The following is a 14,584-nucleotide window of genomic DNA, read 5'->3' on the forward strand; positions in this document are numbered from 1 at the left end:
GAATAGATGGAAGGATCAACTTCTTACATTTTTTAGATCTACATCAGAGTTTTAGACTTTCTTTTGTGCCTGATGAGACTTCCTGAAACATGTATGCGTGCTGCCCAAGCCCAAGAAGCATGACAAGAATGCTTGACCTCAATATACCGGAATTATAATCCTTGGTTTTGAAACAGAAATACAGTTAAAGTGCAGCCTGTATGAACTTTATTTAGTTATTACTGACAAGGAACTCACATGGATACCCAGCACTGATACTATGCTAGGTACGTAAAAACTTAACCACAATGACAATTGCAAACGACCTTGCATCACAATATAGCTGGTATAGGAATTGCGCCGCTATTTATTTGGTGAATGTAAGAAATAACTTAATCATGTGTAGTCAAGTTGTGGACAGGCCCTATGCCCTAGAAATTTAAATAAATCCACGAAGCTTGAATATTTATTCAGCCCTTCTTATTTCAACAACTATCTCGGGGCCTCTCGTAGGGTAGCGGGCGCATTATAGGGATATACAATATGATTGATGCCACCATAGTAGGAGTTAGGATAGCAAAGATGGTCATGGTGAGCTCATCTTCATCTAAGCACATCTTGAGAGTGTCAGCTTCTTGCTTCTAACAATGTACTCCGACTCCTGCTTGATGTTTTCTTCGATAGTCTCCAGCTTGCAGCACTTGTCTTAGGCTTCTTCTTAAAATGTTGAAATAGGTTGGCATTTGAATAGGGGGCTTATGCGGGTGATTAGTGTCGAGTGTGGAGTGTCTTGTTGTGAAGGGGGGGCTAGGGGGGCATTTTATAGGTGATTGACAGCGGGTTTAGAGGGTGGGTGCGCGCCATTATTGGCGGCACTGAGCAGCATCGGGGGCTGAGGGAATCAAGTTTGTGGGGGACAGCAGCGGCAGCATCGACCCAATGGAGGTGACATCACGAGCGGTGTCGTGGGGCGGTGGTGCGACATGCGTTGGGTGGCGGTGCAGAAGAGACAGCGGCGTGACGCTGAGAGGACGGCACCAGTGTGCGAGAAAAGGAGCACGGGTGAGTGGCCACTGGCGGTGCGCATGGCTTTAATTTGCATGCGGTCTTAGGTCAAACATACAACTTGAAAATGAAAGCCTACACTATGTTAGTGGGAGGTCTTTAATTTGTGAAAATGTGGCTTTAATTTGTTACCTCCTTTGCGATTCATTTCCAATCATAGCTGGTCTGCTTGCATCTGAATGGTTGCTTTTCTTGTAACCCGTTTGTTTTTTTGCCTCAAGAACCCTAAGTAAGTCTAATAAGGTCTAAGGGTAAATCAACATAACAAGCACAACGGATAAAACAAAATGCACGTCCAAAATGTCCTTATACGAGTACAACATACATGCACTCCCTCTCCCATTCTCGACACATCGTTTGGCTCCTACGACCCAACAGTTCTTAACATCTATGGCTGAAATACAATGGAAAGATTACAACACTAGAGGATGACGATGAAAAGCACTACTAACTACGGGTATATGTCCCCTAGGACAACTCATCTACTTCGTCGGACCAAACGGCTTCATTCCCAACCTCGGTTGGTTCTTCTTCTACACTGGCTAAGGATCTGTCTCCTCTCATGGTGGTGGCTGAGTGAGGGGAAGCAAGGACTCTACTTCTGATACCTTCGAGGGTGGAGGTGCTGGTGGTACTGCAACACCGGTTCTCCTTCTTTTCGGCGGGTGGACAGGGATTCCCTCCAAGACCAAGGGTTCCTACCTTTCTGTGTCAAGCGTCCTACGCTTGGCCCTTGTGACTAGATAAGCATCCTCTAGCTACGGGGTGGGCCAATCTTTAGCCTCCTTTAGGGCTTCCGCCATGGCAGTCTCACGACTTTCTGTGGCTGCCACATTGGCGTGCGCCTCAGCGAGTTGCACTTCGAGCATCCTGGAGAAGATCTCGGCTTCCTTGGCTCGGCAGAGGCACTTCCTTAGCTCCAAGGCCTACCGGTCATACTGGTCATCCAGAGTGATCAGATACGTGGCCAGATGCACCACAGTTGGGCTATCTTCTTGCGCGTCCCGCCCTTGCAAAGCCTCCATGCGAGCCCTCTATACCCATCGATTCTTTTCCAAAGGTGGAAAGAACTTCATGGGGGTACGAGCAATTGACTCTTCATAGATCTGGCAAAGATGCCGCAAGGCTTTACGGGCCACAACTTGGTAGGTGTCGACGAAGCAAAACCCGGTTGCGGTCACATTCTAGGCTTCAGTGATATCAAGGAACTCCTCACTCTTCCCAATGTAGACGGTGACCTCACATCGCTCAGTACCATGTTTCTCATACTCACGACCCTCATACTCGGGGCGATCCTTGACTTCGAGTTTTTGCAAGGTGGCATATAGGATTTTGGGGAAACCCTCAGTGTTCAGGCAATAGCTGCTAACCCAGGCTCCTACCATCCTTGGTGGATGATGGTTACAAGGAAGGATCGAGCAAGAAGCTTGCTCGGGAGAAAGGCTAGGTGAGCTGAGACTCACTGAGTGGTGGTGCCAAGTGGCTAGGCTAGGCCTTTTGTAATGGAGGAGTGGTCATTAGGCCTGGCGCAATCCACCATTTAGTCTGGCGCAGAGAACAATAAAAGGAAAGCGACAAGATTTTTACGCGCACGAGATGAGCAGTGTCCGAGGCCATTCCCTAAGCTATCCAAAAATTCACTCAGTAAATTTAAAAGCGCTTGACATCTTCACCTACGTAGGGTGGGTCGAAAGCAGGTGGACACATTTAATGCTTCCCCTCCATGCTACCATCAGATAAAAACAAGTCGGGCATGTGGACACATTTCATGCCTCTCCTCCTTACCATCAGATAAAAACGATTCATCGACCATGCAGGAACATTTGTACTTACACATGCATCCATGCATCTAAGACACGGCTTGGTTTGTGTGCACGTTGCTCTTGAGGTGGTCGGTGGTTGGGGTTGGTCGCCAACAGGGAGAGAACGATGTGCTAAAAAGCTGAGAATGGTTTCCCTATATGTTGGCAACAGTGAAAGAACGTATAGGACGTGCATTCATACATATCCTATTTGTGCATTATAGTGTCGTATTGCTGGCAGATACGCCATCCATAGGTGTCATGCGTGTCGTATTGTGCATGACCTACTCGTTCTTGTTCTAGAGTTAGGTCTGCACTGTGGCTTCGTCCTCCACATTCGCCCGTGGTTCACGCCTGTAGTGACCCACGTCTCCTCGTACCCTTTTTCTGTGCTCTTGTCGGACCCTTGCCCTGTAGTTGTACTACTCAATAATGGCACTGCACGTCGCTCGCCTCGAACGCGTGGAATTTGGTTGATTCATTCGTAGTGATCCCGCACAGGAACCCTAGTGAACCGCGTCAGGACCACAGACCGCTCCGCCTTTATAAGCAGAGCCTGGCTTAGCCATTGGTACCACCACTCGGTGCACTTTAGCTCGCTTAGCTTTTCCTTTAAGCCAGCTTTTTGCTCAGCTTGCCTCACAACCACCGCCAGAAATGGCAGGAGCCTGGGTTAGTAGTTACTGCCTGAACGTTGAGGGTTTTCCCAAAATCCTGCATGCCACCCTGCAAAAGCTCAGAGTCAAAAATCGTCCTGAGTATGAGGGCCATGAGTATGAGGAGCAAGGCACCGAGCGGTGTGAGGTTACTGTCTACATCGGGAAGAGTGAGGAGTTACCCGACCTCACTGGAGCCTAGAGTGTGACCGCAACCGGGTTTAGCTTTATCGACACCTACCAGGTTGTGGCCCGCAAAGCCTTGCGGTACCTCTACCAGATCTATGAGGAGCCCATTGCTGGTACCCCCATGCGGTTCTTTCCACCTTTGGACAGAAATCGGAGGGCATGGAGGGCTTGCATGGAGGCTTTGCAAGGGCAGGATGCGCAAGAGGATAGTCCTACCATGGTGCATTTGACCACGTACCTTCTTGCCTTGGATGAGCAGTATGACCGGCAAGCCTTGGAACTGAGGATCTACCTCCGGCGAGCGGAGGAAGCTGAGATCTTCACCCGAATCCTCCAGGTGCAGCTCGCCAAGGCATATGCCAGTGCTGTAGCTGCTGAGAGCTGGGAGACTACCATGTCCGAAGCTCTGAAGGAGGCTGAAGATCGGCATGTCCATCAGCTGCGGGAGGCCTATCTTATCACTAGGGCCAAGCAGAGGACGCTAGCTACTTAAAGGCAGGATGCCCCGATCTTGGAAGGGATCCCTGTCCACTCGCTTGAAAGAAGGAGGACCGGTGTTGTAGTGCCGCTAGCACCTCCACCTTCGGAAGTGTCAGAAGTAGAGCCCTTGATTCCTCTCACTCAGCCATCGCCAAGAGAAGATGCAGATCCATAGCCAAGGCGGTTGAAGAATCCGCCAAGCCCGGGAATGAAGATGCGTAGTTCCAAGTAGATTAGTTGCCTTGAGATGTTGTACCCGTAGTAGTAGTGTTGTTCTTTGCTGTCTTCTGGTATTGTACTCTTGCCGTTGTTTTCGTCCGTACTGTTGAGATCGTCCATTGTAGGGAAGGTGAATGCTATGTCGTGAATGGGAGACTGGATGCCTATATGATGTACCCGTATAAGACCGTTTGAATATGCATTTGGTTTATTTCCCTGTGTTTATTGCGTCCATCTACTTAATTCCCGTTAAACGTGCTTAGAGTTTTCAAGGGCGATGGTAGGTGGGTTACAAGAGAAGTTGCCATCCAGATATCAGCAAACCATTCATGATTGGATAATATAGGACGCTATATCGATTAATTGTGGATGTCCCAGTAGAACACTTGAATCTCTTTAAATCAAATCCACCGCTGGATTTGAATTCATTGTCCCTTGTTGTGAAGGGAACCCTTGTTGTTTGAATCTTCCCTTGCAATACTCCCCTCATTCTGTGGTCTATGACCCCACCACCTTCCGGCCATGAAGTTGGTAGTAGTTGCCTGGTTAATAGCTTATGGTGTCATGACGAAACCGAGGGCTCCCTGTGGAATAGCTGCCACATGGTGATGCTGCTCGCCACGCACTGGTATCGAGGTTGTTGACCAAGTACCTTTACCAAGTTACACCACCATACCACTTTTGATACAAATATTTGGGTGTTTGAACGAGAAATCCATAACGGGTTGATGAAATAGTATTCTCTCAAAGTAAATAAGAGGAGGTGGTTTCGGAGGAAGCATGTATGTTGCGATCTCACTTCATACAAAGTTTGGCGCATATTGTGGACAAGGAAGGGAAGGAAAGAAGAACACTTGGGAAAAGTTAGCCTTGGGTAGTAGGTGATGGTGTAATATAAGAATAAGGGATCTGGTTTTCGAAGAAGTTCAAGTCTACCGTTGGTTAGTTTGGTCTTAGAGTTCATGATGTTTGACTTCTCAGTCTCATGTTTCTGGATCTGTTGGTCATACGCCATGTTTTAGATAATTATTATCTTGTTGTTTCTTCTTTGCCCTCGTCTATCCAGACTTCTAGAGTAAGCCTTGGTTGTGCTAGGTTACTCTTAACCATGTAACTTTAAATCCTAGTGTAATTTAATGTTCGACACCATGTAATCTTTCATGTAATTCTAAATTTACGAAATGTATTATAGTTCCGCCTAAGGGGAGTGGATCCTAATTTACTCTTTTGTAAACCCTCGCGTTAGAAGTACTTGTGTTTTAGTTTTTGCTATTTCCACCTATAATGTAATCCTAGCCAATGTTGTGCTTTAAATCTAAGTATGTTAGTTGCTTGAGCCCAACTCCATCAAATACTTCTTTCTACTAACATGTCATTGATTTACTGGCCTAGAATAGGCACCATGTAATGACAACCAACCTCTATGTTCGTTTACAGTATTGAGACCAATCTTTCGTACCAACACGATGAGAAAACATATTAGACATATGAGTCATATTTTTCAAGATTTTTCCTACACCAAGCACATCACCCGCAGCGAAGCGCGGGCAGCAGTGGCTAGTCTATATAAGTGCCCAAAAGCATGGACATGAAAGAATGAACCATGTTTACTGTAATAATTTAAAAACTAACTAAAACAACATAATCTATTTATAGGTAAAATGGGAAAACTATAATACCAGCAGAAATTTTTACAAGAACCATTGTTACCACTCACCAGCAAAAGGAAAGCAGATCAACATATTGCAAGCTCAATCCATAAATCAAGCAAACTAGCCAAGAAAATAATGGCATGCATTCTATACATGTAAACTTTGCAAGCAATAATAATTGCAAATTTATACTGTGGAAATACTTGCAAACTGAAGCATTGTATGTTGGTAAGCAAATTGCCCCACATAAAAGTATATACAAATATCAAGGTAATTATCCTCGGTGTCGGTGCGAAAAGTGATCAACAAGTAAATATTTGTAGTTTTACCGTGCGTTGTGATCGGATGTGGCCTAGCACTCAATGACACAGGATTTATACTAGTTCAGGCAATGTGCCCTACGTCCAGTTTCAGTCGGTCGGTGACTTTATTCCCGAGCCCAGGTGCTCGAAGTTTGTTGTGGGGTTACAAACGAGTGGGAATAAGAAGGGGGGTGCTAAAGGCTCGGTCGGACTCTGAATCGAAGGGTCGAGAGTGACGGGGGCTCTAACGTGCGCTAAGTGTTGGAGTGTATGCTCTGTGTAGCTTTAGAGTTCTAGAGCTATTGAGCTATTTGAGTTCTCTTTTTTGAGGAGAGCCAAAGAGAACCTCCTCTCGAGAGGAGAGAGCGCATCCCCTTTTATAGTTGAAGGGGATGGCCTTATAAGTTAGAGAAAGAGAGAATGAATACGTGTGCTACCTAATCTTGTTGCCCGCGCTATCAGGTACAAGACAGTCGTCAGCGCCCACAATACTATTTATGTTAGATGCATGTGGCAGGCTCTACCGTGTTCGCCTGGTACGACAAACGTTGGTGCCCACAATACTGTTTGTACTCTGACACGCCTGAAAGGTTGCATAGTGCCCGTCTGGCATGGCCTGATGGCACCATCCTGAAGGTGCGCAGGGCATGGTAGAGTACGATCCTCGATATTGCGGTTGACTTGAGAGCCTTTCCTTATCTGCTCTGCCTGATCCCTAGGCCCTCACCGAGCGGACGTCCTCGGTCGGTCGTCCCCAGTTGGCCCCGACCGCGTTGGTCGGGGAAGAAACCGTGAGCAGATGTCCGGCGTATCCCTAGTTGAAAAAGGAGGTCGGAGTTGGACCTCGCCCCCACCTTGGCTAGGGCTTTCGGTCGAGGACCAGATCGTTGTCCTGGACTGTCATTATGTATATGGGCTGGCCTGGGAGGCGAGTGTTGTTGCTACGCCATCTGCTGGGCCGAGTTTTTGTAAGGAAGTGGGTCCATTGGGGACCCTAGGTTTATGAACCTGATAGAAGCCCCCGAGCCCTTTTGGGACTTTGGTGAAGTCGTGAAGGGTCTGTTTTTACTCGTTTTGCGAGCACACCCGGTGGATGTAAGATTGTGGGTTGTCGTTGGATGAGACGGGGAGCGCTAACCCAAGTGTCGAGCATGGCTAAGGGGTTGGTCTAGTTTCGTGCGTTACCCCATCCATGGTTTTCGCAACCGGAGGGGTTGAGCTAACGTCGATTGCCTCGATAGCTCGAGTGACGTGCTCGATGAGCTTAATAACGGGCACGTTCGAGTGGAATCCGAATCCATCATTCATAACGGGGTCGGCATAGCCCTCATGCGGCACTGCACTGCTCCTTAACCCGCCTCTTGGCAGATACTCGAGCCATTCTAGAGACCAACTTAGGTGGCCTGCTGGACTCCCCTCAATAGAGATTCTGTGGCATGGCTCGAGGTCAGGATCGAACAAGAAGGTTGAGATGACCCTGTCTACTTCAGAGCGGATCGGGCGAGGGCCGCTGGGGCTCATCTGCATTTTCTCCCCTGGCTCTGTTTGACGTGAGGTGGCGTCAAGCCCTTTACGGGCTGGCCTTCGAACCTCGGTCGGTCATCGCTCATATCGAATGAGGCGACTATCGCTTCGTGACGCAATGTGAAGCGTTGTGATGCATCAATTGCATATGCAATGCTTGGATGTATGGGATGAATGTATGAATGCATGCATGAGAAAGGATGGATGAATCATCATGCACTAGAAAATAAAAAAGGGGTTTGGTAAAGTTACCTTGATGACTCGGGTGATGGGTCTAGGGAGCTCCTATCGGATATGTCCGAATGGGATCCATGTCCGTCGTTCGTGACGAAGTTGGCATAGTCTGCATGGGGCATCCCACTGCTCCTTACTTGTCTCTCGACATCCACTTGGGCCATGTGATCGACCTAGGTGACCCGTTGGTCTCTCCTCGATGGAAATCCCATTGGTGGGCTCCTCCAGACCCTTTCCGGGGAAGGTGGAGGGGTATTTGCGTGTGGTTGCGCCTTGTTTCTCGCACCCGGGTTGCGGTAGTGGTGGGTCCTGCCCAGGCCACATCCCATTGACCAAGCGACATTTCATCAGGCAGGGCGCATCTCATCGGCCAGGGCGCATCCCACCATACGCCTCTCCGCCTTAAATAGGGGGAATGGAGAGGGTTTTCCTCCCATTCTTTTGCCTTTCTCGAACTGCTGCCTCTTCTCCTTCCTCCTTTTTGCTAAGTCCGTTCGTACGCTGTGGTGGTTTCTAGGAGAGAGGAGGGTAAAGCGAGGGAGAAAAAAAACTCACAGATTTGTCCATCAATCCAAGGTGCGATGTCAAGCTGGAGGCCTTCCAACGTCGATGAAGAGGTGCTGGACGCCTTTGTCGAGAAGGGGTTGCTCCCGTCGAAGGAGGTGGCGCATTGGAGGGCTCCTGTGCTAGGGGAGGTTGTTTCACAACCCCATGTCGATGAGGTTGTAACCTTCCTCGCCTTCCACGCGCATGGGCTCGGGTATCCCGCGCACTGGTTCCTACGCGGGCTCCTCAATGAGTGGGGTCTAGAGTTGTAGCACCTCAACCCGACAGGGGTGCTGCACATCGCTGGCTTTGTCACCATCTACAAGGCCTTCCTCGGGATGGAGCCGCACGTGGACCTCTTTCGGTGGATCTTTAGTGGGTGAGCCCTATCTATGGGGAAGCCGCCCAGAATCGTGCCAGTTGGGGGATTCACTTTGTAGAAGAAGCCGAAGCCATCGGCCCCCTACCCTGTGTACTCCCCCTATGACTCCAATCGGGGGTGGCACTATGAGTGGTTCTACATCAGGAACCCATCAGAGGCGCCATTCCCAACGTTTACTGGAAGAAGGCCAGAGAGGAGGGAGAGTTGGCCGTGGGGTCCCGCTGGTTGGCAGAACAAATTGGAGGTTATCGAGACGGAGCTTCAAAGGCTTGTGCAGCATGGCCTCGACGGGTTGCGGGTCTTCCATACCTTCTTCCACCATCGCGTTGCCCCGTTGGCAGAGAGAAGGCGGCCGATGTGGGAGTACTCTGGCCCGATGGATCTTGACCGCGCATCGCCGGAGGAGTTGCTAAAGGGCAAAGTCTAGAGTCGACTCGATCAGGTGCTGCATCTAAGGGATAAAGACTCCCTCGAAGGGACGCCCGGACCTCTTCACACTGTGAAGCTATCCAATCTAGTATGCCCCCTTTTCCCGCGACCTTATCCTCCTTGTTTTGATGTTTTGATTGATTTCAAGTTGCCCGTTTCGATGGGACTCTCAGGCTATAAATCCTGGCTGCATCTTTTGAGGGGGCTGGAGGGTGTAGCTCGGCAAGCTACCTAGAGGGAGGCCTCGCTTGCTAAGAAGAAGAAGAAAGCCGAGAAGGCTCGGAGGAGGTTCAAAAAGGAGAAGGAGATCAGCCGGTAGGTCCGGGGGGGGGGGGTGAGAGCTGGAGCGACGTGGAGGCAGAGCTCGAGTTGGAGGAGCCCACGGAGATGGGTGGTGATGTGAGTGCCTCCAAGGGCGAAGGAGACAGGGGCGTTATCATGACCTCAGGGGAGCACCGTGAGCCTATGACCGCATCCATCGGCAGCGGGCGTGATACGGAGACATGTGGCGACGTTCCTGAGTCAACGAAGCGTGCTGCGAGCGAAGACACCACTGTCGAACGAGAGGCAAAGTGGGTGCGGTTGCCGTGCCCTTCGGAGGCGTCGTCAGCTTCACGCCCCCTTGCTTTGAGTGTGGTGGAGCACGCCGGTCAGTCGGGGGGACATGATCGTTCCCCTATGTCTTTAGGATTGGCGCACGTGCATGATCCCTAATGGAGGGACGCTCCGTCAGTTACTCTAGTGGTTTCGCCATAGGCTAGCGATCGAGGCCATTCGTGGGTTGATTGGGGACCGGCCGGGTTGGCTCCTCCCTTGACCGATATGAGGGGGCATGGGTTGTGACCTACGAGCGGTCCTCGTCTAGCCGGCTTATCGTCAGTCGATCGAGGCTTCAGGGCTCTACCGCTTTCGTCCAGGTATAACTCCATGCTCCCTTTTGTTCTCATAGTTGAGTTTTTGAGTGTGCTAACCTGCGCTTGTTTCACAATAGTCAGAGGATGGTGGGACTAGGAATCTCCCCACCTCCCGTGCGAGAAGAGTGGAGACCCAGCCTGCAGTGGGTCTTGACGAGCGGTGGAGGAAGCAGGCTAGCGGTAGCATGACCTTCCCTATTGGGGGTTGCGTCTTCCTGGCCGGTCATGAGTATGGCAGTGGCGGCGGCGGTGATTGTGGCGATCCTCGTGGTAATGGTGGAGGTCGAGTTAGAGGTGACTCTCACAATCCCTCCCCCAACGGCTGCGGAGGATGAGAGGAGGGAAACTAGGCTCCCTGCCTCGCTCGGCGGAGGAACGCATGGTTCGCTCGCCTGGTCAGAGTTGGAGGGGTTTGGAGGAGCCACAGCTAGGCCAGAGGTAGTGCATCCATCAGCAGGCCATGGAGTCCTGACGGTGGATATCCCCTTCTCCGGCGAGGAAGACACCAGGGTGGAGCTGCCGGCCATCCTGCCATCTTGAGAGCTGGTGATGATTCGGTCATCACATGATACTGTGATGGCTGGATCTTCTAGCGGGTCAGGGGCGACCCACGAGCTGGTGTGGCCTTGCCCCGGCGAGCCAAGAAAGGCCCGGTTCGTCCTTCGTGACGAGGAGGAGGTGAAGCTTTGGCACTTGCTTAGGGAGAGAGGACTATCGATGGAGTCCGATCTCGCCCTTGCCAAGGCAAGGCTCAAGGAGGCTTTGGAGAGGGTTGAGCTCGTCCATCAGGCCATGACAGTCGACCTGCCACGCGTCACAGAGGTAAGTTCTCTGCATTTTTTGGTGTTGTCCTTGACTCCTTGGCCTTTCAATGGTTGTCTTAGCATGTCTGCTTCTTGCCTCACAGGATTTATAGATGATGTCGATCCATAAGTCCTGATTTCTTTGGGAGGAGCATGGTCGGGTGGATCAGGAAGCAACAGCGTCATGGCAGGTCGATGAGCTCAAGCACCAGCTAGAGTCCACCTACCATGAGTCCCAAGATCGGGCGACCGAGGTGATGGGAGCACGGGCGGTGGAACTACGTGCGATCGAGCGGGCAACTACTGCCGAGTGGGAACTCAACGTGGCAGAGGTCCACTTGGCGGAGACCAAGGTGGTGCTTTAGAAGTCCTTGGAGGCTCTAGAGGCAGAGCAGAAGGCCCGGTCGGACACTGAACAAGAAGTGGTTGCGCTCCGAGGGTAGATGCTTGGGGTAGAGGAGTCAAACGCTCGACTGGTCGAGAAGGTGACCCGACAAGAGGAAGGGCTCTCCATTCTCGAAAGCGCCCACCTTGGTACGTATCTGTTCTGCCCTTGGTTGATGCCTTGGTTTCTGAAAGTGCATCTAGACCTTTAGTGGGTTTTGGATGATTGAATGACAACGTGATTAAAGGTCTAACCCATTTGCTAAGTGTGGATAGGTAATAGGTTATCTCATAGGTACTTAATGAAAGCCAAAATGATGTATTGTTGGAAACAATCTAGTTCAAACATAAGACAACAATGCAAATGGAATTCATGCAAACACTCATTTATTGTGAGATTTCTATGTACTATGTGAAAGCAAGCTCGGTAAGAATTAATTAATGAGACATGAGGGATTGCATATGGAATGGTCTCTTATTTGAAGGTTGCTAAATTGAAATGAAAAAGATAACAATACAAATGAATGGATGATTCAACACAAGATGTGACTTGATGGCTTGAGATGGTGAAGATAGCAAGGAAAGGCTTTGAGGTACTAAGCAAGGGTGAAGGGTAAGCGATGGCTTGGCGGTCGAAGAACCTAGCTAGGGTGAAGAAGGAAATACTTGTATTTAGTTGAGGTACTAATCAAGCTATGATGGTCATGTTGATGTGGAGGATCAAATCACTATTGGAGTGTTTGATGGAAGTGACTTGATACATTTGGGATTATTCATATTTGATGAATGGAATCAAGTCACGTGCTCAAGATGGCTATGCTCAAGTAAAAAGATCAATATCGACATGTTGGCACCCTCACTTGATGAAGATTGAAAGACATGGCATCAATTCAAAAGAGATCAACTCAAGCGATATAAATTCGTTTTTTCTTTGATCTTGAGTTTAATAGGTATGCTGTACTATTAAGCAGGATGGATCATGTTGATAGATAATCATTCATAAGTGCTCATGCCAACCCATGTGAGTTTTGAGTGTTTGAGAGACAAAAGAGCTAACTTGTTTGTCGCTGGTCTGGCAATACCAGACGTGTCCGGTATTTGCCCAGCCATGGCAAAATTCTTGGTGTTCTCAGGTTGGTTCGTCGGGAGTTTTGATGTGAGTCGAGAGTTTCGATGGTCAGAAGTTCCGGCAATTGTTGAGAGTTCTAACGTCTCACGCTTAACTGATACTTGGTGTTCTTGGGTTGGTTCATCGGGAGTTCCGACGTGAGTCGAGAGTTTCGACAATCGTCGAGAGTTCTGACGTCCCGACACCTAACTGACTTGGAGAGTTAACTGCCTGGTCACATCGGAGGTGTCTGGTATAGCAGGCTAGAGCCCAATGGCTAATTTTCAAATGAGATGAGGGTCATGAGTTCTGGCATTCGTCGGGAGTTCCGACGATTCACAATGATACTTAACTCAGTTACCATTGGCGTAGTGTAAGTCATACCGGACATGTTCGGTATGCAGGCAACGGCTAGAAAACCGGCTAGTTTTTCAAAGGGGCTATAAATAACCCTAAGCCTCCACCTTTGGAGGCTGCTAATTCTACTGGTTGCAATACACGTTTTTGAGCCTTGCCAACTCTCCCAAACCCTCTCTTAGTGAGTGTGTGATCCAAATCATAAAATCCATTTGTGGGTTGAGAGAGAATTTGAAATTGAGAGCAAGCCACCACTTGAGCACTTGTGCATATTGTCTATTTCATGATTTGCATTTGTTACTCTTGGACTCTTCGGTCATAGATGTCTAGGCGTCGCTGGAGAGCACCTGAGAGATTATGGTGTGCCTTAGAAAGTTTGTAACGGTCGATTCCACCGCCTCAGAATCAACTAGTGGAAGGAGGAAAAGGAGTTGGAAAAGACTTTGGCTAGGGTGACCTTCATGGTACCCTCTAGGGCTGACCTTCGTTGGGTCGCCCGCAGCCCCCTCAATAGAGAGTAGGACTCGAACAAGTCTGAACTTCGGTAAAACAAATATCGTGTCTCAATACGCATTTCATTTGATATCTGTGTTGCTCTAGCTCTTGTGCAGGTTACCTGTGTGTGGCACTATCTTTAGCGGGTGCCTATAGGTTGGATTAAAGTTTGGAATCAAAAGGAGCAAGTTAGGGGTCACACTGTAGAACTCGTGTATACCGGACATGTCCAGTATAACTACCGGACGTGTCCGATATTGCCTGAAGTGTTCGATCAAACCGGACGTCTCCGGTATTGGCCCCTGCTCTATTTTTATCTATTCACTGCACTAATCATTGTGTTGCAAGGTTGTGACTCCTAGATTTATTTAGTATCTTTTACATACTCTATGGCTAACTTGTGAGGGGTGGTATTACTCTTATTTGGAGTTTCCATTTTGGAAACTACCTTTACTAATTGTTTCTGCATTTAAAGGTGTTAATTTTTAGAAACACCTATTCACCCCCCTCTAGACGGCATCCTAGGTCCTTTTAGTTTCTCCTTTCCTTTATGTCTGAATTTGTCATCTTTTTCTAGAACTAGGTGAAAAGATCGGCTCTTTGGAGCAAGAGCTGGAAACAGTCAAAGCAGCGGTCAGTCGGGGCATGGAGGCGCTAGCCTAGTCCCTTGAGGAGCAATGCGTTCTTGAGGGAGAGCTCGACCAGATTCGCAACGTCGCGCAGGTGGTCGTCTCCAAGGTGTTCGAGTCAGGACCGAGCACCAGTACGCCTGCTGTCTAGCTGGCGGAGGTCCTGAATGAAGTTTGGGCACTTATCTTTGACAACATGTTCTATGGGACGTCGGGGGTGCTAACCTCGGTGGCGATCCATCACCCCAATCTAGACTTCACGGCCATCTATAGAGGGTACGCCGATGGGTGGAGCGCAGATGAAATCCATGCGCTAGGGGAAAGTTTGGTGCCACATGCATAGATGGTCGCCGAGCAGGTCACTACACAGTGGGTGATGGAGGCTCACCATTCAAACATGGCTGAAGACATGCGCTAGGAAGAGGGAGTGGAGAC

This window comes from Miscanthus floridulus, chromosome 7 (assembly GCF_019320115.1).
Source record: "Miscanthus floridulus cultivar M001 chromosome 7, ASM1932011v1, whole genome shotgun sequence".
Lineage (NCBI taxonomy): Eukaryota > Viridiplantae > Streptophyta > Magnoliopsida > Poales > Poaceae > Miscanthus > Miscanthus floridulus.